This window comes from Globicephala melas, chromosome 18, assembly GCF_963455315.2.
Source record: "Globicephala melas chromosome 18, mGloMel1.2, whole genome shotgun sequence".
NCBI lineage: Eukaryota > Metazoa > Chordata > Mammalia > Artiodactyla > Delphinidae > Globicephala > Globicephala melas.
The window spans coordinates 12,292,195-12,318,317 of NC_083331.1; the positions used below are offsets into that span (position 1 = coordinate 12,292,195).

General features: G+C 39.6%; 1 protein-coding gene and 1 pseudogene across 1 annotated transcript in view; one reads left to right on the forward strand and one right to left on the reverse strand.

Moving 5' to 3' along the window:
• Window positions 1-26,123, reverse strand: part of SPART (spartin) — a 377,051-nt gene that overhangs the window by 324,888 nt on the left and 26,040 nt on the right. The gene's annotated exons all lie outside the window — the stretch shown is intronic.
• Window positions 4,440-5,124, forward strand: LOC115866557 (glyceraldehyde-3-phosphate dehydrogenase pseudogene; annotated as a pseudogene).

Sequence of the window (26,123 nt, forward strand, 5' to 3'; positions counted from 1 at the left end):
CTACATTTCAGAAGATAGGAAAGTATTAAGTGTGAATACATACCTCTATTCATTTAGCATTATGCCTTAAAGTAACAGGCAGTCACTGATGTAAATGGATTGAGTTCTGAAAGTTTGTACTTGGGAAATTTTTTCCATAAAAAATAAAAATAATATTTATTACATATATTGGCCTTGTTTTTTTCTAACTACATGAAATATTAAACATGTCTTTGGAATCACCCTGCAAAACCTAACCATTATTCATGGCACTATTTCCATGGGGCAATACAATTAATGTTAGAAACCTATTTAAACCTACCACTGGCAAAAAGAGAGACTTTTACTACCTTCTGTGACTCTGGAAGACAGATCAGGGATTTTTCTTTTCATGGGCTCTGGTGGAAGCACTTTTTCCTTCCCTCTGACCGCTAGTTTAACAAGCGGGAGGGAATTCGCCCCCTGGTGGTGATCACGTATAAGCATGAAATATTCATAAACCAGGTGTTCACTCATTACAAACTGCTTATGCATTCCTTCACTCCTCCACCATGAGATTTTAAAATACATCTTTATATCTCCTCAAACATCTAGAGCATTAGCTTGCATCTGGAAGACAATCTGCAAGTTTGTTGAATAATTATTAAAGACACTGACTCTTCAGTGACAATTGAACAAGACTAAATGACATTCTTGCAAGCTCCTGGCATAAAATCATAAGCAAAAGGGATTTTCTTCCAATATGAGTGTACTGATATAGGATTTACTTTAAAATGGCTCCCAATAGTACTAATAAATTTCTAACATACTAGTCCCTAAGTTGAAATTTCTGTGCCCAGCTTTTGCAAACACCACACCCTACACACACACACACACACACACACACACACACACACACACACACACACACACACACACACACACACACACACACACACACACCCTACATATCACATTTAATGTTCCAGTTAAACTGGTCTTCTTGTCATTCCCTAGACACAATTTTCACTGCCCCTTCCCCTTTGCCTTTATTTATGGTTTTCCTTTGGCCCTACTGCCTAGAAGGGATTCCCTTTTTCTTTCTATATTGCCTTAAATCTCATGGTCTAACACTTCTATCTTCTAGCAATATGAAGAATAATTATTCCACCTTTCTTTCCTGAGATATATTGAGAACCTAGAATGTCCAATGCTCGGACATTGTGATCTCTCTTGTCTTAAAAAATGAAAACAGAAAACAAATCAAAAACATGTTGTCTGAACTACCCTGCCTAAATAATTAACACCTTCTTATATTTTAGCTTATCTCTAATTTTCTATTCCACACAGTCCAAAACTTTATTATATAACATCTTGTTCAGCTGTTTCCAAACTAGATTACAAGTTCCTGGGCTGAAAACTTTTCCTAAACTTCTTGTACTTCTTCATTTATTAATTCACTCCAGGCATTGCTTACCACATTTATTCATTCATTTATCTAATTCACTCATTCAATGAGCATCTATGAAATATAAATAAGATATTTTGATAATATATTGGGTTTATTGTGCTTAGTACAGGGCTATTTCTCATTATCTGTGAGATGAAAGGCTTGTTGCTATAAAATCAAACAAAAGTAACCATTAAATGGTGTTTGCCAATATCCTGACATAATGATCCTGGTTCTGCTTCAGTTTAGCATAATCCCCTTACATCTAGTTGAGATCTTACTGTATGTGTCAGCCAAGAGGTGTAGTGGGGAAAAACATGGACCTTGAGGAACAAGAGTGGAGATGTTCATGCCTGAAAGCTTCATCTTTTCACTGTGAAACATGGTGCAATGTCACCCGCTGAGAATGAAGATGGCAGCAGGGAGCTTGGGACTTAAGGAAAAGTGAATAATCCCTGGGAGGAAAGCAAGAGACTGCTCCCTAGAGAAGCATGAAAGGATTGCTTTGAGGGTCTCACTGAGATTTGGGGACCAAAAACATATAGTAACAACAATCTGTGTTTTCCACCCGTAACATTCAGTACCTAGGGATAGGGGCAGAAAAGACCAATTCTACGTTTAGCTGAGGTCAAGACTTGGAAGGCGGATCCATTGGAGGAAATAGTTGGAAAGAGACTTGTAGTCAGGGAAGGGAGGGAAACGATGAGGCGAAGAGGAGCTTGAGAGACTGAAGAACTCAGTGGGGCACGGTGGGTGAAAGTTGGACCACTAAGGAGCTGTGGGCAGAGATTATTTTTGTATTGGTTTCCAGCTTCAGAAATGAAGCTGTTCTTGGTGAGAATGAGGTTGAGGATGGGTTGCTCATGGAGAATGGCAGTCCAGGTTTTGTAAGTTAAGGAGGTGAAGTTAAAGTTTGATGGATTGCTCACCAGATGTGAATGCTGTCTATAACTATGGCAAGAGCTCTGGAAGTCACGACTCCTATGAGTCAGGTGCCAAAATCTTCAATAAATGAAGACTGGTGGGATGGGGAGAGTGGTAGAGCCACATGGCCATGAAACCCAAAGAAGGGCTATTAGAAAAATGCAAAAGGGAATTTTGCCTATTAGTGAAGCTTAATTGGTTTATAGTTTGTTTCATTTTATGAAGCTGCTTAAATTTCCCATTTAATAAATCAGAAAACATAAGTATGGCTGATAAGTGTGCCAACTGAAGAATGTCTCTAGCCATCCAGCTCTACAAGGATTGATTCATTAACCACTGAAGTTGCTGACCTTTAATACACCTTGAAAGGAGTTCAGGGTGGACATCAGGAATGAGACACTCTATGCTCTGGGAAAACTGGCAGAACAGGCCTTTAGACAGTGTGAAATTTTCAGGAGAAAGTTTTATGAACCCAAACTCATGCATCTTCCCATACTTAGAAAAGCCCTAAAACCATTATCTAAGGTGCCCTAAAACCATTAACTAAGGTGTCTTTTCTTCATGACTAGCAACAAACTTCTACTGGGATGTGTGCTTGGTTGCTTGTACCCTCTGCCAAACTCACATATATACTGACCTCCCCTCTTACCTGTTGCAGCAATTTCTCCGAGCTATCTGAGAGGCTATCTCCTGGGCTATAGTCCTCAGTAAGACACTGAATAAACTCGACTCACAGCTTTTACATTGTGCTTTTTTTTTTAAGTTGACAAGTATATCAAACGTATACAAATTCAGAAATAAATACTTAGAAAAAACTTAGTTCTCTTGTTTTCTTTTAATGAGAGGCAATTTATCAGCCATCATGCATTTCCTATCTCATTTAAAAATATCACAAACTGACATTTTGTTAATGTATTACACTTAATCAAAATCATATTTTGTTTTATCTAAGCTTCGGGTAGCATTTAAGTGTTGTCCTGGGAAACCTGTTTACAAGGATTAAGCCCAAGATTAAATATTTTAATGACTAGATGGGGGAATGTTTTCTTTCTGCATCACTTCTCACCCAATTTAGGATATATAGTATAAATCTTTTTGCAACAAAGCTCCTTGAGAATCAGAGTCTGATTTCAAAACTAAGAAAATGTCATATTAAGTTTTTTAAACTTAAAACAGAAGGATAGTATGGAAACTCATACTAGTTTAAATGTTAAAGCCTAGGCATAAATCTTTATTTCTTCATCCCCTATAGGAGGAACTATAATCTACTGGTTAGAATTTCATTATAAGTGATCTCTATATTGTAAGAGAGCCCATAGAGAGGGCTGTCACCTCCATCATTTATGCTCCTTTAAATTCTCAAGAATATCACTGGACTTAGCTAAATAATAATCAGGTCACTATTGAGAATTGTTTCTTCTCAGCTAAGCAGTAACCAGGAAAGATCAAGGCATATAGCTACAATTCCAAGTGCATAAGGCACAAGCAAGTTGTTCTTCCAACTGTTCCCTTAAACTCTTGTGGATTTTTAGTGCATGGAACTGAATTAAATGGCAGGAATTTGCAGAGATAACCAGCCCAGGTCTCTACAAAAAAAGAAAGAAAAAAAAAGAGGGAGGCAGTGAACCCCGTTAGTATCAAGTCAGACATTTTGGTCGGGGCTGGGCAGGTTCGGTGAGGAATGGAACCAGACAGAAGAAGGGGCTGCAGGTCTGTAGAGTTGGAATGGTGACCTGGTCCTGGCTGGTGCTCTCAGAGTTTCCACAGGACTATCCTGATGTGAACTTGAGCTTCCTGTTAGGCCCTTGAACTATGCAAGAATGCTTCCCAAGTGATAACCCTGGACTCCTGTGCCTCAGCCCAACTCTACACCTGCTCCTCTAGGCAAACGCTCCACCTCACCTGTCACCTCATCACTGTAACTTCATGGAACACATTAGTTATGTGCCATGCAAACTAAGTTAAAATCTCTTTTAGGCCTCATCCCCACCAGCATCAAATGGGGTGATGTTGATGTGGAGTTCCCTTGTGTCTTTGAGAAGGCTGAGGTTTACTTGAAGGTAAGTCTTCATCTTTGCCCCTTCGGCTGATTCCCCATGTGCATGCAATGGGAGTGAACCATGAGAAACCTGAGAGCTCTCTCAAGATCGTCAGTAATGCCATCTGAACCACCAACCACAGTGGCTCTCCTGCCCAAGGTTATCCATGAAACTTTCACGTCACGGAGGACTCACCATCACAGTCCATGCCATCAACGCTACCCAGAGACTGATGGTGGCCCCTCTGGCAAACCATGGTGTGAGGGTCATGGTGCTGTCCAGAGCATCATCCTTGCTACCAAAGGCACTGCCAAGAGTGTGTTCTAGATCTGACCTGCCATCTAGGGAGAGCTGCTAAATTTGACATCAAAAACGTGGTGGAGCAGGTGTCAGAGGGCTCCTGAAGAGCATCCTGGGCAACACTGAGGACTAGACGCTCTCCTGTGACTTTAACAGAGTCACTCACTTCTCCACCTTGATGCAGGGCCTGGCATTGCCCTCAGTGACCCTTTTGTTAAGCTTATTTGTTGGTATGAAATTGGCTACAGCAACCATGTGATAGACCTCATGGTCCATGTGGTACCAAGGAGTAAGATTTCCCTGGAAAACAAGTCTAATAGCCTTGAGGTAGAGAGAGGTTCTCATCTGCTGAGAAGTCCTTGCCTCACCTCTAGCCCCCACCACAGTGAAAAACTCCCCTCCCCCACACAATTCCCATTCCAAGCACCTGAAGAACCCTACCTTGTCGGGTAGCATCAGCACAATCAATGATACACTGTACCCAGAGGAGGGAAATCTACATGAGTTCCCCTCTGAGAATCACATCCAAGCTCTTTAGTATGGCCTTTCTCTTCCTAATTGAGCTCTCAGATTACTTTTCTGTGCTCACTTCTAACCATTCATCCAATCCAATATCCTATACTTCAGCCATATTGACCTATTTGCTGCATTTTAACGACTCTGTTTTAGTGAATACTATTTCCTTTCCTTGAATGCTCTTTCTATGATCTTTGGCTACCTGATAGATGACAGCTAATCTTGAGGTAATTAATGTAACAGAGTGTCAAAGAAGGAAGTCAGAAAGGGCTGTGGAGAAAGGTCTTGATAATGAAGAGTTAGCAGTATATTATTACTCACTGATAAGCAAATCACTCATGATTATTGGTTGTGAAATAGCTAGACATATGTTACTGAAGAGGCATGACCCAAATGTCACCTCTCCTTAATTGTTTTCCCTATCCCCATTCCCCACCTCCTAATAAAATATCTTCCTGCTAGAATTATTTCCTCCTCTACTATAATGAGAGAGCCAATCCACCACCTGTGAGGTCTTTCATTCCTCAGGTTCTAACAAAGAAATGAAGTTTCTTCACTTCTAAGGTTCTCATTTCTAAGGTTTACTTAGAAGGATTCCATTCCTTCCAGCCTCTTCTCTGAGTCCTTATAATATTATATTCATCTTTCCCTCTTTATTGGGGTCTTCCAGTCTATCTACAATTATGCAGAGATGCCCCCACCCTGAGTCACTTGACCTTAGTTCCCTGCTAGCTAACATCAGTATTTCTAAACTTTCTCACCCAACTGTTCCAGTGGGCAATATACTGACTGGTATGTCCTCTGTTTTGTTATTAAGGCATTTCTCCACAGCCCCTTTCAGCTTCATCCTTCACGCTTTCCACTGTTATCCCAGTTCCCTCAAGATCATCTAACCAAAAAAAAAAAAAAAAAAAAAAAAAAATTGAGATACCAAATGCAATGGCCTTACTTTAATTTCTATTTGACATAGATGATCTATCCCAGCTCTTGAAATGCTCTCCTCCCCATCGTCTTCTTTCAGGACACCACAACGCCCTTGTTTTCTCCTATCTTTTCAAGCACACCCTTCAGACTCTCACTTGGATTCCTCCCTCCTCTTCCTCCTTCACCCTAGATATACCCTGGATTCTCATCTCTTTAATAGATATTTTACTTTCACAATTTTAGCTATGATTCCTGTATGGATTAGTCCCATATGTAAGTACTGACCTCTCTACCAAGCTCTGGTTATGACTTCTGTCTGCCTATGGGATGCTTCCACTTATGGATACCACCAACACTTGGTACGACATCTCTACAACTAATTTTCATTATCTCTTTTCCAAAGACACCTGTGTGTCTATGTCTTACATTTCCTTTCCAGAAGAACCACACTGAAACCATGACCAAGAGATAAAGAGCTCTGCTACTTTTAAAGGCTTCCAAAAATGATAATTTCCTAAGCTTCTTTGGCAAACAAACTTTATAAACCAGGCTACAGAGAACTGAAGGAAAATGATGATCCTTTTACGTCTTAAGGTAGATAGAGTTCTGCATTTTAAGGCTATAGATTAAAAAAAGGCTAATTTTATAAGGAAAATCCCTTTTAGGGAAGCACATAAAGAGATTTCAATAGATTCTTTAAAAGACAAGATAGGCTTAAGAGTACTTACCTTAGAGGGATTATTTACATAAGGTATAAGGCAAAAAGAGATCTTGGAAAAATAAGATGCTGTATGAATGCAAAGATTGTTTCATTCTAATTATGTTAATTTAATTCATTTACTCCATGGGGATCATGCCTTAAAGATTTCAAAAGATTTAGTCATCTTCCTCTGTTACAGATTTACTTTAAATCTTTATCTCTTCGTCTATCTACCTTTTTGTCTAGAGGCTTTTGGTACAAAATGTTTCCATTAGAAGAAATATTTGACTAACCCTTTAAAATATGAACAGAATAACATCTATTCTGGATTGCTAGCTGTTCTTTGAATAATAAATCTTCCTGCAGTTAAAAATGGATAATTAAGGTCTGTTTTAGAGACTTGATTTCAGAGAAAGGAAGCTCAGTAATTAAAGTGAGAATGAAAAAATGAAAATGAAAACTGATCAGGAGTGAATAACAATTTTCCACTTCCATTTAAAGGAATCTCTCAGGCACTAAATTTTATTCACATTGCCACAGAGGCTACTCAAACTATTTATCTGCTTTCCAAATAGTCTCATATTTTGGGTAAAGGAAATGTAAGCTATGTTATTTTGGCTCTATAAGATAAACAGGAATGAAAAGCAATTCAGAAGTTCATGTTGCAGTGGAGGTTGAGAAGGAGGGAAAAAGAGCAAGGATGTGTTGAGCAGGAGTAACTGGCCAAGCCCCTCTGCCCATTTCTTCCCCACAATGGCCTCTTCCTGGGAGAATCCCAGGCAGGCAAGGTCACTATGCCAGTTTTAAGGTTGCTGTGTCTTCAAAACCCATCTGCCTCTCAACATCCTTAAGCTGGCAAGGAACTGCTGGTCATAAGGGGCTGCTGTAGGTCTCCAGGACAGACTGTTCTACAAGAGGACCAAAGATGTAACTAACCGCAGACAAGGATGCCCTTTATCCACTCTCATGGCGTGGCACTCAAATACATTCAACATCATCGTGGCTTTTAGGTCAGCCCTAACAACAGGAGAGAGGCACCAAACTCCTGTGAGAGAATCCCAAAACACCTGAACCATCCTCTCCAAGAAAATCTCAAAATCTCATGGAAACTATCAGGAGAGGACCACAAGACGAAAATAAAGCTCTCTTTTTTTTTTTTCTAGACTAATAACGTTGACATTTCCAACGACAATCCACAGCATTCACACCAAACTAAACTGATTAATTATCTCACTTGTCACCTTCATAAAAGTTTAAGTTCTACTTGAGATGACCGGAGAACAGCTTAGCAAAAGTCAAACAAACTAAAACCAAAACCAATAATTGCTCATTATCTGTTGAAGAAGTTTAATTTTTAATATAACCTCTATTCCCTAAACTCTGTTTAATGAAGAAACTAAAGTATTAAAGACATCAATCTGCATAGGTAAGTCTTTAATACTTACAAAAAGTCTAAAGATAATCAAAACAGCCTATTATTAAAGGTTACATGTGGGAGAATTGGGGGGTTTGATGATGCTCTTGTGGACTCCAGGTAGGCTGGCTCTAAATAGTGCTTGGTTACACATCTGTGCATGTGTTCAATCTGTTTGCTAATCTTAAACACGCTATCGATGTCAACTGTTGTATTTATGTTAACTTTTTTTTTTCAGATAGCTTTGAGTGGCATACAGAGGTATGGCTATCTTTCCAAACGATTTTTGTAAAATATAATAGAGAGATTGTGTCCAAAGCATTGGATAGTTTGTTTTTGTTCCACTATTTTTTACCATACATGCACAAACTCAATTGGAATAATATACTTGAAACTTCTCAGAATAATTACTTCGTTATTTTGATGTCTGAGAATTACAAATTACTGAATAGGACACAATTCCTGATGCCACAGAGGGCAGGGAGGTGAGCCCAGAGCTTCTGTGGGTTGGCTCCAGCCAGAGCCCTGGCAGGGTGACATGTGGGTCTGAATGGCAGCTGCCTCACTCCAGGCAACCAGGGGCTGCAGGTCCTACTTCATGGAAGCAGAGCCTTGCTGGAAGTATGTGAAGACCTGAGGCACCTCCTTGTATGTGTAAAGTGGCAGCTTGGACCCCCAGTGACAAGTCCCTTGGGTGAAGTTCCTGCATAGCCACTGGGAGTGGGGACAGCTCTCCCCAGCATGGCCGCTGCTACCCAGCCTCGTAGAGTTGATCCCCTATTGAGAATCCCGATTTATTTTCTAATCTAATTTGACACTCTCTTTTAACTGGCAAGTTTGGACCATTTACATCTATTTTTATTGCAATATCCTTGAAAATATTTCTATTGTTCTATTTTGTGTTTTCTATTTGTCCTGCTATTTTGATGCTTTTTCTCTCCCTTTCTTTTTGCCTTTTGATTCCATTTTTTAAAGTTACCTAATTTCCTTCTGAAATGCTGAAAGTTATTCACTACATTTTTATTTTATTTAACCTTTAACTTCATATTTATATATAACTTAAAATTAAAGTTAATATCTCCACCTTCCTCTAACAAATAAAAGATCTTAGAAAGTTTTAACTAAAACCACTTGCTTGCCAGATACTCTTACCCCATTTCCATTTCGAACTTAATTTTTTTTACATGCAAAATTAAATATTTTTTTCATAGACTCAACATTTTAGATTTAACCATATGTTAACCTTTGCTCATTTCTTCTTGCATCTCAGACACACCTTTAGTTTCTCTTTTCTTCTTCCTAAAGTTGTTTAGAAGCTTTAATGAGGATCAGTTGGTAATAAACTCTCCAAATTTATTTGTTGAAAATGTCTTTATTTTGCCCTCATTCTTGAATGCAATTTTAACTAGATATATATTACCAGATAGACAATTTTTTTTCAGCATTTTGAAAATATTGTTCTCCATCTCTGTTGTTGATGTTGAGAAGTCAGCTCTCTCACTAATCAATAGAGTCCCCCAAAGGGTGGTCTGTGGAGCTTGTTAGAAATGTAGATCTCAGACCCCAGCCTAGACCAACTGAATCAGAATGACTGAGATTCTCCAGTGTGTATTTGTTAAGTAAAATCTCTTAGAAAATGTTCAAGACAAGTTTATATTACTTAGATTTTCATATTGCAATGTGTTTCTTCGACAGAAAGGTCCCTATGTTATCATATTTTTGGTCAATATGCAATAATTTATTTTTTAAATGCTTCTCAGTGAAGAAACAGCCAAGCTGAAAAAATCCAAGATCTTTGACTTTAAAATTAATAGTTATATTCATAGACTCCATGGAAAATCTGTTTCCTGATAGTTCAGGGACCTTTCATCAAATTTGGTGATTCAGTTATCTTCCCAGAAAAGAATGTCAGCAGTTTGGGAATACTGGAACAATAGCCTCGTCTGGGCCCCTCCGTGCTTCCCCTCCACTGGCAAACAGGAGAAGGATAAAAAGCTTGAGCAGAAATAAAATCAGACGCAGAACCTAATGCGGGAAGAGGCATATTTTTCCTTACCGTGCTGATGGATGAATGGGAAACTTAAGACTTGAGTGTTTTAAAAGCTGGTGCTTTTAAGACTAATTATCTGTAATGACAATATGTCTGCCTGCTATGTAAATAAGAAGCTGGAATCAGACACATCTGTCATAATGAAATGTGACACAGGGGAGATTAGACAAAAGCTGTCTGTACAGTGAGATCTTGGATAAACTCTTCCTCTGACTAATAAAATGTTCAATTGTTTGAGATGCTTGCACTGAGACTGGGATGGCAATAGGACCAGATTGTTGCAGGAGTTTTGTATGGATGAGTTATGCAGATCCAACCTGACTAGTTCATGAAAGCTCAGTGGAGGCTGAAAAAATCTATCCATCAGCCATCGCCATTATCTGCGTAGGGGTGCAGGATCCACAGAGAGCTGAGGACTAGTACCTGACATCATTTTATCAGTTTATTTACATCGAGGAGCTCTTTCTGAAGAAATCCCTTTTCTCTCTCTCTCTCCATCCAGAAACCCTCATAAAACAGGCAGAAACTATTGTGACCTGAGCCTTCCCCTGCCTCACTCCCTCTCTCTCCTGTAACTTCCACCTCTCCCTTTCAGCTGGCTCTTTCCCATGAGCCTAAATCTGCACACATATGTCTCCCACAAAAAAGGAATTAACAAAACAAAGGAAGTCCTCTTTGAATTCTGCCTACCCACTTGGCAACAAGTGTCTCACTCTCTCCCTTCACACTCAACTCACTGTAAGAGTGGTGCATTTCCATATCCTCCCTTTCATTCTCAAAGCCGTTCTAGCCTGGCTTCTGCCTGGATTCGGCTGTGAAATTCCTCTTGGTAAGATCACCAACAGCAGCAAGGTGGCAATGTCTTAGTCCTCACCTGGTTGGCCGTCTCCAGGGCACCCAGCTTCACTGATAACTCCCTCTCTTCCAGAGTTTCTGTACTCCCTTGGCCTCCAGGACCCCACTTCTCCTGCTGCATCTCACTTCCACCTTCTGCCCCCATCTCCTCTTCGTTGATCCTCCCATTAAACATTGGTGAGCCCCAGACTTCATTACGGGGCCCCTTCTCTTCACAGCCACAGCCTCCCCACAAGGCTGAGAATCCCAAAATCTGTTATGTGCTGTTCAAACTCCTTCTTCATCCATCCTCACATAGATGTTCCACAGACACCTCAAACTCAATGTGACCAGAAAGGCTTTATTGAAAAAAAAAAGAAAAAAGAAAAAAGAAAGGGTTTCCTTCTGTATTTCTTATCCTCTCAGTTGCTCTAAACAGTAACCAAGAGATCAGCTTTGTCTCCTCTCTCTTCCCCAAAGTCTAGCCTCAATATCACTGAGTCCCATGGATTTCCCTCCATCTTACCTGCCCCCTCTCTCCATTCTCATTGTCACCGCTGTAGTTCACACACTCATTATCCCCTGGCTGGAATACTGCCTCCTAACCAGTCTTCCTGTCATTATATTTGCTCCCTTCCAGCCCATTCACTTTACTCCCACCAGGGTGATCTGCTAAAGTTGCAAGCTTCAATCTGTTGTTGAAACTCTCTCTACTGGACATAAACTTATGCACCCTCCCAGATCTTTCAGCCTCCCTGTCTCCTCAACCATGGCCACTTCCAACCCCTCAGCACATGCCTGTGGAGATCTTCTTCCTGAACCCAGGACCTGGAGCTTCTAACTCCCCTCCACCACTTCCAGACTCAGAGGAAGCACCACGTGTTAGTCCAGGTCCTCTGAGAAGCAAATGCCAAGATGCGAATAGACATGCAATGCAGATCTGATCCTGACAGAAGGAGAGAAGGATGAAAGTGTGGATGGAAGTGTCCTAGACTGCAGTGCAGTTCTAAGGAAATTTTGGCAGCGCCACTGGGCAATTCTCAAGCTAAATCTCCTGTGAGAGGAGTCCCCTGTCTCCCAGGAATAGATCTGTCTTAATATTTCTGCTATGATCAGTCACTGGGGCAGAGAAGGAAGTGTGGCCTCTGTACAGCACAGCATATTTTCAGACCCACCAAGCAGTACTGTTGGACAGACGTAGAAGCAACCCAATGTATGATGGAAGTGGCACATTTGGGATGGGGCTGGAGCAGGTCCAAAACTATGAGTAAAGTACCAGTAACTTCTGGTCCAGACTGCCATGCTACCTACTTCTACCATATCAATGCCTCTCCTTCAACCCATGAATTTCCACTGACCAACTCTCAGAGGAAGAAAAGACAGGACTGGCTCACAGATGTATCATTATGCTGTGTTGGTGGAGTTGGAATTGGACAGTTGTCACATGATAGCCCCAACTGTCAGTAACCCTGAAAGATGGTCTGATGTGGATGACTGACCTTGTCCAGCCAGTGCTTGTGCAAAAGGCCCATGGCCAGACCAGGGGTGACCAGGGTAGCAGGGATGAAGACCATGCATGAGCCTAATAACAAGGGCTTCTTGTCTTATGGCCAATCTGGTTATAGCCACTTTTGAGTGGCCAGTGTGCCAGCAACAGAGACTGAAGCTGCGCCCTCAACACATCACCATCCTTCGAGGTGTCATCCTACAGCCTACCTAGTGGCAAGTCAATGACATCAGAGCTTATCCACATTGGAGGAGAGAGTAATTATTACTCCATACCAATACTGATACAAATTCTGGATGTGGGGTTGCCTTTCCTTTATCATCACCACCACCAAAGCGTTTACAGAACACTTTATCTCTCAACGTGTTTTCCACACAATGTTCACTCCAACACAGGACCTTTTCTACAGCAAAGGAGGTGCAGAAATGGGCTTGTCACCAGGGGACTCACTGATAATACCAGGTACCCCACAATCTAAAAGCAGCCAGACCAACAGAATGATAAGCAGCCTGTTGAAGGCTTAGCTATGGGTCTAGTATCTTGCAGGGTTTGGTTGCTGTCTTCTAGGAAGTGATATACTGGCCAAATCAATAGCTGATATATAGTATTATGCCTCCAACAGTAAGAATATATGGGTCCAAGAACCAAGTGAAGTAGAAGTAGCCTCCTCACCACACAGGGGTCCATTTGAAATATTTGTGCTTTTATTCCCTATAATCTAAGGTTGTACCCAATTAGAGGTCCTAGTTCCCAGGGAAGGAGCATTTCTGCCTGTGTGAATAATGAGTTTCATTGAACTTAAAGTTAACGACTACCTGACCACTTGGGGCTTTCATGCCAATAGTTCAACAGGCAAGGAAATTATTTACTGTCTGATTGATGTAATTAAGGAGTTGGTGTTGACCCTCCACAAAATGGGGTCATAGGGGATAATATCTGAAACCCAAGGGATTCACTAGGTCTCTCTCAGCACTGCCATGCCCACTGATAATGGTTAATGGAAAATACAGCAACAATAACGCAAAAAGTACAGGACAAATAAAGGGTCAGTCCACTTGAAGTTCTGGGTCACTCCAGCAGGAAAGCAACTTAGACCAGCTGACAGTTGGCCGTAGGTAGGTAAATACAGAATGTCTGATAGAGGTGACAGATGATAAATGTCAATTAGAGCCTCAGGACCAGCCCACTGTAGCTTATTCCACCAACCCACTTGCCTTAAGTGTCTCTGCAAATCACAACTAGTCACCATCTTGAAGGCAGCTCTGTGACTGTTTGACTTGGGGAAGCAGTGAGCACAGCCTGTTCTCACAACAATGGAAAGCCCTGTAGTGTATGAGGGAGCCACATACAATGGAAGGTCACAAGCAGATCTGAGGAGCACAAGAGGTCATCTATATAGGGCACATCCTATATTGGCCATTTGTTCTGCCACAATGACAAGTTCCATGTGGGCTCACGCAGTCCTGCTGCTAAGGCAGACACCTGGAGTCTCTGGTCCCTCTACCTATTCCTAGACTCAGATGGAGCACCACACTATGAGGCACGGAACCTGGCTCTCCAGAAGGTGCCGGATGATGCAAGCCAGAAGTCCAGGGAGTTAACATTCTGCAGGTGAACTCTATTCAATGGGAGACAAGAGAAGGGAGGGTGCTAGCAGATGAACTCCCTCTCCATACACCCTCTGATAGACAGATTTGAGACACAGTTTTTCTGTATAGCCTATTTGGGGGGGTTTCATGTGGCTGAGAAACTGGCTGTTTCTTCATGAAGCAACAGCCAGCTCCATAACTTAAGACATTGTGTTAGCTCCGTCCATGACTCATTTCACTTTCCCTCTATCACACTCCCTGACATTACCCTTCCCAGGACAGCATTAGCATTTAATCCTTGCCTCGGGTTCTGTTTGGTAAAGAGCCTGGGCTAAGTCTCATTTCACTGCTTACTCTACCTAAAGAAATCCTCAGATAGGCTCCGCTGACATTTCCAGTCTCATCACGTATGGTCCCCAGATCTCATCCTTTGGTAAACCAAGCAGACTAACTGACAGGTTTCTGAGCTGCCCCCTTTTTCACAGCATCTGCAACTGCTCTTTCTTCTGCCTGGACAGTGCTCCCCTAGCCACTCCCTGTGTGAACTTCCAACCACGCCATGAATCAAGTTGGACAATAGTCAATCCAGTACTTCACAAAATATCATTAAAATGAATGAGAATATTTAGAAGTCTCTTTTGAGTCTCCTTACTTAATATTGAAAGATTAAAAAGACAAAAAGCTACATATGATTGGATAAATACTAACTCTTCCTATTATGGTAAAAATACTTGAAATACAAGGAAACAAATATGGAGACAATCCAAAACACATTCATTTATCAGCAAATATCATTGAAAGATTCTCAGCAAACACTGCTTAAAATGTAAAGAGATAAATGTTAAATTGTACATTACAGCAGGTTTTCTGTATATATAGAAAAGAATAAAGATATTCCTAACAAGTCAGTGTATAAGATTTCTAGTTGGGTTCAAAAAAGAAATACAAAAATAATTCATTTTCTTATGGACAACTAAAGGAAAACATGTACCAAAGAAGGTGTATTCTCAACAGTAACTTCTTTAATAAAAACAAAGATTTATGGAAAAATATGCTTAATGGAATAGCTACTTAAAGTGGAAAAAAAATATTCTGGGATAAAGTCACAGAGACATTTCCACGTATGAAACCCTGCACTGCTTCATTCATAGTCAAGATGTTACAGCAAAGAAGTTGAAGCCAGAAGTGTATCAAGTGCTAGAGATGTCAAAAATATAGTTACTTTCTATGAAGACAAGACCCTTAAAATAGACTCTTTCACAATACTTTGTAATGATGTGGGGAATAACCATGATAATCTTTTGAGTGACACAGAGGACTCTGGGGGGCTATTTGTGGCAAAATACATAAAAGACTTGTTGACTATCAAGGTATTATACATCTCTATTATACAAACACCATGCTACAAATTTGCTGTCTTTCTCTGGGATGACAAGTGGCTGTCAGGATATGCTGTTTGGAAGATATTTTCAAAGACATAAACACCCTTAATCACTTCCTTCAAGGTAGAGCTGCCATTTTGATAATTTTGATTTTAATAATGAGTTGAGAAAATAACTGCTTCTTGAAAGAAACATACTCTGGGGAGAATATTTTGAAAAATGAATGTTTGAAATTATTTACATAATTACCTGATGAGACAACTGAAAACAATGTGTGCTGTCTGTAACAACTCTCTTATATGCTCACTTTTAAAAAGTTCAAAATAAATATTTCAAACCCATTTTTAAATCATCCACATGTGAGATTTCAGTGAAACTATATCTATTTATAAAAATACAAAAAATTCAGGACCTTTTGATGACTCTGAACAAACAGTTGACTGATATCAGGGAAGATGGACATCTGGTGGGCAATTTTCAACTAAAATCTTTGCATAATCAGTGAATGGAATTGAAAACCAGCATCACGACCCAGCAGGCACAACCAACCATGAACATCTCCAATTTGGATATACGTATCTTTGTGAGGTATCTTTTTCACTAGGACCACCATTAGATCCAACTATGGAAAGAAACTGAACTTATTATAGAATAATTATTATAGAAGTTAAAATCATGTTTTTCAAAAACAATGTAGCATATTCAATCACAGGGATATGCAGTGAAAATTTTTTAATATAATTGCTTATTTCATCTTTGTCTTGTCCTTTAAGAATTTCATTTTTTTTTCTGTTTGGTACATAATTCATGTATATAATAAATAAAAATACATGACTACTTGGCAATGATTTCTTGGATATTACACCAAAAGCACAGGGAACAAAAGAAAAATAGATAAGTTGGACTTCCTCAAAATAACGAACTTTTGTCCATCAAAAGACAATATCAAGGGAGTTCCCTGGTGGTCCAGTGATTAGGATTAGGTGCTTTCACTGCTGTGGGCCTGGGGTTCAATTCCTGGACAGGGAACTAAGATCCTGCAAGCTGCGCAGCACAGCCAAAAAAAAAAAAAAAAAGAGAGACAATATCAAAAGAGTGAAAAGGCAACCTATAGAATGGGAAAGAATATTTGCAAATCTGATAAGGGATTAATAGCCAGAATATATTTTTTAAAACTGCTGCAACTCAACAACAAAAAACAAACAACTCAATTTAAAAATGGGCCAAGTACTTGGATAAACATTTCTCCAAAGAAGATATACAAATGGTCAATAAGCACATGAAAAGATGCTCAACATCACTAGTCATTAGGGAAATGTAAATCAAAACCACAATGAGATACTACTTCATATCCATTAAGATGACTATTCTTTAAAAAAAAAAGAAAGAAAATAACAGGTGTTGTTGAGAATGTGGAGAAATTGGAACCCTCATATATTGCTGATCGGAATGTAAAATGGTGCAACCACTGTGGAAAACAGTATGGCAGTTCCTCAGAAAGTTAAATATAGAATTATCATATGATCCAGCAATTTCATTTCAAGGTATATACCCAAAGAAATTGAAAGCAGGGACTTGAACAAAATCTGTACACCAATGTTCACAGCAGCATTATTCACAATAAGCCAAAAGGTAGAAATAACCCAAATGTCCACTGACAGATGAACAGATAAACAAATATGATATATACATACAATGGAATATTATTCAGGCTTAACATGGAAGGATATTCTGAGGCATGCTGCAATATGAATGAAACTTGAAGGCATTATGCAAAATGAAATAAGCCAGACACAGAAGGACAAATATTGTAAGAGTCCACTTATTTGAGGTACCTAGAGCAGTCAAATTCATAGAGACAGAAAGTAGAATGCTGGTTGCCAGGGGCTGGAGAAGGGGAGAATGGGAAGTTATTGTTTAATGGGGACAGTGTTTCAGTTTGGGAAGAAGTGGCTGTACCACAATATGAATGTTCTTAAAGTCACTGAACTGTACACTTAAAATGATAACTTTTATGTTATGTACATTTTACCACAATACAAAAATAAAAAAAGAGTCCATGATCAAAATGTACGTATATCTGAATGATAGATAGACAGTAAGGGTAGATGATGGAGGCTTCTTTATCCTCAGCACAACATATGTTCAATTAATTCTTGTGGAAGGAAGAAAGGGAGGAAAGAAGTTTGTCTTGGAAATAAGGCGTGGAGGCTTATTTCCTGTGTATCTCTTTGAAGGAAACAACTATTGGGCACCTTGAGTGATACCAGCAATATATTCCCTTAGTACATAGACTTTTCTCAACATCTATCCTGCCCTTCTCCTCCTTTCCAAATTCTGTTCTCACAGTGTTTTCAACTTCACAGCAGCTGTCAGATTTGCAAATGCTAAGTGGAACTTGTGATAACCGATAAGCACGCTGCAGTGAATATGGTAGGAGAACTCTGTGCCGGGGTTCCTAAGCACGCAAAAGGAGCGACATTCAGGCAAAATTCTCCCATGGAACTTACATGCAGAAGAAAAGAAAAGTCTATCCATGTGCCTAACACCACGCAGGAATGACTGTCAGGTTCAATGAAGTAAGTTTGCTGATCCAAGATCTGGAGCCTAGTTATGATGAATTACCATACACAAACTTTGCCTGCTCAGTTTTCTTCCCCCAAAGTCTATGTTTGGGACCTTATTCTAATTGAAATCTTTGGAATTAAATGCTATTAACAGTATGACATACAATATGGGGTAATTCTTCTAAAAGATAATGAAATTTAAAACCCTATAATGCTTTCAGCTTAAAAGTTCATTCTATGCCTAGGACAAGTGTCAAAGACAACAGTCTCCTTTTATTAAAAGGAGACTTTTAATAAAATAATATAATATTTAGTATGTGTAATGATAAATCTACAAAGAAAAAGAAACATCAATAGGCTGCTGTTAGAATCTGTGGTATCCCAATGTTTAAACACTGAAAAACCAGTGCTAATCTTCAGATATAAAAGTTAGTGGAATTCTTCCATTAAAAAAATGATATTCTGACAGTACATTCTTATATAAATATTAATGCATTTTCTTTTACAAAAAAAAAATGAAGTCAGCAATTCTGCTAGCTTGGATACAAGATTTAAACGCATAGGGAGGAAAGAAAATGTCATGGGAATATGGGGTTGAAGAATCCTTGTTTTACCGTTAAAGTCTCCTCTTTACAAGAGCATATGGCAGGGACCACATCATTTTTGCTCATTTCTATATCCTTAGAACCTTTCAACAATGCCTGGCACTCGGTAGGTATTTTGTAAATATTTTTTAAATGTATAAATAAAAGAACAAAGTTAGGCCTCTATTAACTGTATTTCAAAGGGAAATTACCAAAATAGGCCACAAATTTGTTTACTTACAGAACTGAAACTCCATCTCACTAGAATGACATGCTTGGAACATGACTAGTTAGTGGCAGAGTCTAAAGGTAGACTAGTCTTTTCATTCCTCTCCCCTGAAATTTGTGCTAAAATCACTTAAGCTTAGAGAGCTGAGTGGAGCCTGACCCTTTATACTATGATATCAAGCTCTTCTCTAGTCATTGCCCAAAGCTAAAGTAGTAAATAGCAAAGTGGAGGATGGGGGCCCCAGATCTCCTCACCCACTAGGAAGAATGGAAGAGGGAAAACTACAACAGAAGTGGGAGCAGATGCTGAAAAAGCAAGGAAGAAGAAGAGGGGGATACAGGAAGACTCATCCTTACCTGATCTGAGGATTCACCACCGTTTTCACAATTCGATTCATCCACTCTGAATTAATGTTCTCTAGGGTCCTTTTCAGTACTAACTTTCAATACCAAAGAACTGAATACAATCTTAAATATTTCTTTTCTACACCGAATGTATACCATACTATCGAACTTAAAGGAGATGCACTGCTATACACCAAGATAAAAATAAGGTTTCATAAAATTAGGATTGTTTTTCCAACTACAGTTTTTTGGGTAATATTCAGTTACATTCCAAGACTTTCTAAAAAGACTAAACAACTTTTATGTTACCGAAAAAAAATTAAATAACTTTCCATGTTTGCTCAAAAACATGTTAGAGAGGAAAAAAAATTGTAAAACACAAATAATACTTAGATCCAGAAAAGAGGAACATTGTATTTGTTTTTAAATGTGTTATAAAAAGTGATGATCTAGTTAGAAAGCACTGGTCAGTGTATATGGTAGAAAAGCAATGTCTGTTCTTCTGCCATTTCTTCAGTTTTAGTAGAGCTAATGTTGAGATTTATCAGCAGCAGATTAATCAAACCCATCTGCAGGATTTGCTAATTCAGTCATGAAAATAAGCATAGAGTTCAGGTATCAGGGAAGAATACAATGGTATTTCCCTCTTCTATGTTGTAAGTATTTAGTTTTTGTTTTGTTTTGTTTTGATGAATGAAAAGGTAGTTTAATGTCAAGAGTATATATCAATAGATTTTTTATACATCTTCATTGGAGTATAATTGCTTTACAATGGTGTGTTAGTTTCTGCTTTATAACAAAGTGAATCAATTATACATATACATATGTCCCTGTATCTCTTCCCTCTTGCGTCTCCCTCCCCCCCACCCTCCCTATCCCACCCCTCTAGGTGGTCACAAAGCACCGAGCTGATCTCCCTGTGCTATGCGGCTGCTTCCCACTAGCTCTCTATTTTACGTTTGGTAGTGTATATATGCCCATGCCACTCTCTCACTTTGTCCCAGCTTACCCTTCCCCCTCCCCGGCAAGTATTTAGTTTTCACAGTAATCTTTATGGGGGTGGGGAGAGTTGAAAGTGAAAATGAGAGTTGTTCTCAAGGAAATAAGTGCCTTGCAGCAATTCAATATAAGACGGGGTGCCCTTCTTCCAACATATACTGAGCAAATGCAGGCTGATATTTTCCTCACCTGGGGTATTCTGTTCGGAATCTATTTCTATACAGCAGAAACTGTTATACTGGCCAATCCTTTCCAAAGTCTGTCTCTTGAGAATTACAAAGAATGTTAATAGATCCTACAAGCAAAACAAAATCTGTAATCAAAATGTGTGAAAGACCCTGGCTGAAAGAAAATTAGAATGGTTTCTTTGCTCCCAGTTTTTCAGAGTCCCTTAATATGCTAATATGAATAGAGAAACTCCAAGAAAGGGATCTAAAAAGCAGTGTTTTCCAAAATTTTTGGCAGCTTTTTTCCTCAAAGCTTCCCTCTCCATTTGTGTCAGAAGAGGCAGCCCAAGCCCTTCTTAGCTCTAACTCCATAGTGGAAATCAATTCTCATATTACTTCTCTATTCAAAATCTGTCAGCAAGTTAAAATACTTCAGGGTATTTGAACACCAAATTCTGATCTGGGCCTGTAAATATGGCTCCTGCCTAAATCTGCAGCTTCTTCCCTTACTTCTTCCCAGTTCAGCCCCTAGAAGGTGCTCTGCTCTCTCTGGGCCTTTGCAGTTATGCCCCTGCTGCAGAACTGCCGGCCACCCTGGGAAAGGCTTCTCTGCCCACCCTGGGGTCTGCATTCCTGGTGCCTGTGCTTTGGTGCCTCCGTTCTCCCGATTGTTCACTTCTGTCTTTCACAGGCCTTCTGCATCACAGGTGCCCTATAAATATTTGTTGAAGAAAGGGATGGATGAATGACGAGTTTTCACTTAACAGAAGTGATGGGGAGGGGGAAGGGAGGAGTTTAATGTCAACAGGATGCTAAAGAACACTGCTATTCAACTCCTGGTTTTCCATGTGATACATTATATGCAGCCTCTTTGAATCACCAAGGAACTGGCCAAAACCCTAACCATTTACAGTAAAGAAAAAATTTCAGTTTTATTTTTAACTGTATTAGACATATAAACATCCTACAGCATAAAATCTACACACATATATTCTTCCACCCACGGATGAGTCACTCTTCTAACGATTCTACTTTTCCATTACTACTAGATTCCCTTTCTTGACACTTGAGGACTAATTAGCAAGAAGCTGATTTTTTTTTTTCAGTATTTTTTTTTTTTTAGGGGAAGGAAAAATAATGATTTCCAATAAATATCAAACCATTGTAGAGTGGTACATTTATGCCTTATGAAGCTGAACATACAGATCCGATTGGGTATTCGGGGTTCAGGATTTAGGAACTGGGATATTGCTCTGCAAATGAGCTAATATCACCAACCATCCGTGACTCCATAACCACGCAGCTCCATCCATGCACCTGGGCAGTCCCCAGAGTTGTGCTCTCAACGGCCTGCTAACACCACTATCGAACTGCTAATGGATTTTCCCGCTTCTCTGCTCGAGTACAATGGAAAGACTCTGCGCTAAAACTTCCAATGAGTAAGAGGGAAGAAAAAAAAGTGCAATAATTTTCTGAAATCATAAACTGGGAGGTTTACTTTCTAGTTCCTCATTCTGTTTTCTTTCCTTCTCCAGTTTAATATAGTTTCCAAGTCAAATTTAAGACATGTCCTAACTTACTATTTATATGGATTATGGTAATCATGGCTGCATTTATGCATAAAGTAATCATCTATTTGTTGTGACCACCTATAGGGTGTGCTTCCCTTCTCAAAAATAATACCACTCCCACTTATTCTGAAAGCCTGAAAAATTGAGAGCTGGAGTCTAAGATAAGACCTGTCTTCTTGGAGAAGTCTGTCAGGTGTGGCCTTATGTAATATAATGCTTTATATTAAAATAACATTTGACTCATATATATTCACCCAAATCTGAAGGCACTAGATATCTAAAGGGTCAAATTGTTTGGAAAAATAAAACTGTACCCCTAAAGATTTCACTTCGTAGTTTCATTTAGTGATAGAAGTGGTTTGAATTTTATATATATATATATATATATAAACTATATATATATACATAATTCATTTTTGTCTGCCCATTTAATCTATCATAGTGCTAAGCACTTCATAAATACTTGGTGAATTGAATAAATCAATATTCTTGACACTGACAAGAACTTAATTTTTTTAAAAACAAAATGAAGCAAAAATCATAACATTTCTTCTGCAAAAGACAGAATTAATTGGTGTTAAATGTGTCAGAAATTTTGATTCACTGTGGCTTAGAAAGATGGCCCCCAGAGTAATGGGATGAGTGTGTCCTGATCCTGGGATAATGCAAACAAATTGCGCTAAAAGAAGCAGGTTGGGTTTGATTCTGCTCTCAACATACAGGCAGTGTCTGGGCTGGTTTGTCTGACACCATATCTCTATACAAGTTAGTGAACAGAACATTGAATTAGGTATGATCTTTGCTTTATATACACTGATTTAACACTAGTTCTCTCTTTCTATATTACCAATCCTGAGGCAAACCAAAATATTTCTAATTGAAAACATCACTCATGGCTCTTGAGAACACTTACTCAAAGATGTTGTGGTAGGTTGAAAAATGGCTTCCTAAGAGATATCCAAGTCCTAATCCCTGGAACTTATGAATGTCACCTTATTTAGGAAAAAAAAATGTATGATTAAGTTAAGGACTTTAAGATGGGAAGGTTATCCTGGACTATCCAGCTGGGCACTAAATGCCATCACATCCCAATAAGATACCTTAAATTCTTTAAATGGATCCTTATAAGAGAGAGATTAGAGACAGACACAAGGAGGAAAAAGCAATGTAAAGATGGAGCAGAGACTGGAGTGATGCAGCCATGAGCCAAGGAATGCTGGCTGTCACCAGAAGCCAGAAGAGGCATGATAGTGTTCTTCCCTAGAGTCTCCAGAGGGGGCATGGCCTTGCCAACACTTTGATTTCAGACCTCTAGCCTCCAGAACTGTGAGTGAATAAATTCTGTTGTTTTAAGCCACCAAGTTTGTGGTCATTTGTTATAGCAGCCACAGAAACCTGTGGTGCAGTTTTCCCTCAAAGAAATTACAGACTAGGAAGGGCAGACTAGAAATTACAGACTAGGAAGTCCTTGGGGACTATTACAGAATTACTCAGAAGGATTTTTCAAAGATATGCCCTTGTGAGTCACCATGTCACTAATGCGGCCCTCAGGTGTGTTGAGGATAAACAAGGCTGAGAGGAAATGGTATAGACCCAGCTTCCCAACCAGCATTCCCACAGCACTGTGCCTTCAGTGGGCTGCAGGTCTGCTACAAGAAACTGATCCCACAAGCTTCAGTACTGCTGGTAAGTTCTTGAGGGGTCAGAGTTCCTCAGTCACCTCCAGCCATGAGCAGCTTCAATGTGAAGTTCCTTGAAGAGTGGCTAAAGCAGAGTGGGATCTGATGAAGTTCCCTGTGGAACCCACACTGTTCCATGGTGGCCATCAAGAACTTGAAGAGATCATCATTTCAAAAGTCTTGGTTAAGAATTGAATGCAAGTCATTCAAGCATAAAACCTGTTAAAAAGAAGTTATATTCACAGAAACAAACTCCAGTTTCTCAACGAAAAGTTTTTAAAAAAATATTTTTGGAGGTTTTCATTCTATTTCTCTTATCAGACTTATATAATATAAAGAAACTATAACAAGTTTTTTCCACCAAACCTCCCATGTACTTGTCAGTGAAAAAAATGTTGCCTGCCATATCAGTAAACAAAGGATGCTGCAGCCATCAAGCTATCACATTACAGCCACCCCACAGTGAGCCCTAAGGGGACTCAGGATAGAAACAGGAAGCCTGCCATCAAGCAGTCAACTGCTGTAGCCACCCCCAAAGGTGCACCCTGAGGAGACTCAGAACGAGAAAGCACAGGATCCTGGCCCCAGATAGTTGAGATGCATATCAGAGGAATGATTTCAGTGAGCCCAGACTCTTGCATCTTCCCATACATAGAAAAGTGCTAAATTCCTTAACTTGAGATACCTAGTTTTCTTTAATTAACAGTAACGTTTTGAAGTTCCTACTACCTGGTCTTTGTTGCAAAAACTCCTATGTATCCTGGCTCCTCCATTACCTCTTTGGAGCCATCCCTCAGAGCTATCTGAGAGGCTGTGTCTGGGCTTAAGTCCTCAGTTTTGTCTGCCAAATAAAACATAATTCTCAACTTTTAGGCTATATATTTTTTTAGTCGACATAGTCATCCTAAAATTCCCTCTTGTTTATCCCCAGTGTGCCATAATATCATTTTTCTGTGTGTGCTAGGATATAAAAAAAGGTTGAGAACCACTGATATAGATATTCAAGTGGCTAAAATCAGATCCTTGTAGAATATCTACATTGCAGGAGAGGGTGGTGAAGAAAAGACACAGAGGGAACAGGTATCCAGCATTTGGGAGACAGACAAATGCCTCAATCTGCCCCATGAGGTTGAAAATTTCCTCAAAGGAAGTGGGTTTCAATGCTGGGCCACCAAAACAGATGATAAATGTCCACAACAGGTCAACGATGTCAAATGTCAAAGAAAAGTGAAATAAAGACTGAAAGGTATCCACTGGATTTGATCATCAGAAATCACGGGAACTGCTGGCAAGATCAGTGCCAGGACTGACATGAAAAGGCCAGCCACAGGGAGTGGAGGTGTGAATGGGAAGAAAGGAGATGGGCACAGAAAGAATAAACGGTTCTTTTAAGGTTATCATTGATGGTAATGAGAGAAAGATAGTGGAAGGGGAGGGGACCAAGGATCAGAGGCACTTTGTGAGCTGTCAGACCTGAGTGTGTTTACACCTTACAGGTAAATAGCCAGCCCAGGGGAGAGTTTAAAGATGCAAATAATTTTAACTGTGGATGAAGGAATACACTTGACAGTGAAAAGTTCCTGAAGGAGCTGGAGGGGATGAGACTGAGCCCAGGTAAAAGGGTTGATCTTGGGCAGGTTGAGAAGGCAGCAGGATGGGGAAAATAACTTTATCCATCAGAAATTAGGAAGTTGAAGTGGCTCCAGCTGGAATATTTCTTCTGTTTCCCAGGGATGTAGACTGAAGCATATTAGAAATGAAAAAATGCCATTGGGTTTGGTGATTGGAAGGTCCTTTGTGACCTCTGCAAGGGCAGTTTTAGTGCTTCATTGAGCAGATATCTATCATACTGGTGGACGGAGCACTAGACTGGAGGTCCTGACACAGGAGTCCTGGATTCTAGATGTAGCTCTTCACCAAATTAGCTCTTCATAAGTGAAGGCACCTTTTGGGGACTTGTTTCTCCAAAATGAAGGGGTTGGATGAAACGATGATTACATGGTCACGTCCAACACTTACAATTTTTATCTACTATATATAAGGCACAAGGCTGGCCATAGTATGAAATATAAGGATGAAGTAAGAGGCAAGGATTGGGCCCTCAGAGGCATCATTGCCTCGAAAAGCAAATTATTCCTAGTAAAAAGTCATCCTGCCAGGGTCAAGGTCACCTGTCAGGGGAAAAGCATTGAAATTTACATTTGAAGGGAAAATATGTGACCAATTTCTGGTATGATTTTTTAAACTCCTTAGTATCAAACTTGGGCTGAAAATTTCAAGACCTTGACCACTAACAAAGTCATTTCTCAGTATGAAAAATCTGAGGCAAGAATGAGCCATAAATTTAGGGGTTTTACTAAGTGGAAAGATTTGTTATTGATTTGAATATTCTGAGT